The sequence below is a fragment of the Pygoscelis adeliae genome, unplaced genomic scaffold (assembly GCF_000699105.1).
Source record: "Pygoscelis adeliae isolate BGI_AS28 unplaced genomic scaffold, ASM69910v1 Scaffold197, whole genome shotgun sequence".
NCBI classification, from domain to species: Eukaryota; Metazoa; Chordata; class Aves; order Sphenisciformes; family Spheniscidae; genus Pygoscelis; species Pygoscelis adeliae.
In genome coordinates this window covers 2,233,875-2,234,626 of record NW_008825105.1, presented here as the reverse complement: position 1 = coordinate 2,234,626, position 752 = coordinate 2,233,875, and positions in this window count along the sequence as shown.

The window sequence follows — 752 nt, the reverse complement described above, 5'->3', positions numbered from 1 at the left end:
CGTCCCAGTGGAGCCCGTTTACAGAGAGAAGCGAGGAGCTCAGCGCTGGGTCGGAGCCATCCCCGGATGGGTGTCGGGGCTTAGGCTCCTCATTGCAGTGGGGCACATCAACAGAGAGAAGCGGGGGGCTCAGCACTGGGTTGAGGCCGTCCCTGCACAGGTTTCAGGGGTCGAACTCCGCATCCCAGTGGAGTACATCTGCAGAGAGAAGTGGGGGGCTCGGCATCAGGGCTGGGTCGGGAACATCCCTGGATGGGGTTGGGGGGCTGAGCTCAGCATCGCCCTGGGGTACCTCCCCAGGCAGGAGGGGGGGGCTCAGCTCCAAACCCCTTTCCAGCGATGAGAGTGGGGGTCTGAAGTCCAGGAGCCATTGGGGCGCGTCAGGAGGAGGAATTGGGGGGCAGAGCTCCCGAGCTCAGTGGGAGACAGCAGATGAAAAGAAGGGGCTCTGGATGGGGTTGGGGGGCTGAGCTCAGCATCGCCCTGGGGTACCTCCCCAGGCAGGAGGGGGGGGCTCAGCTCCAAACCCCTTTCCAGCGATGAGAGTGGGGGTCTGAAGTCCAGGAGCCATTGGGGCGCGTCAGGAGGAGGAATTGGGGGGCAGAGCTCCCGAGCTCAGTGGGAGACAGCAGATGAAAAGAAGGGGCTCTCCTCCAACAGCTCATGGAGGCAGGAAAGCAAGGTGACACCCAGCACCCACTGGGGCACCTCGGTGGGACCCGGGGGGTCGAGTCAGCGGTTTGGGAGAGGGA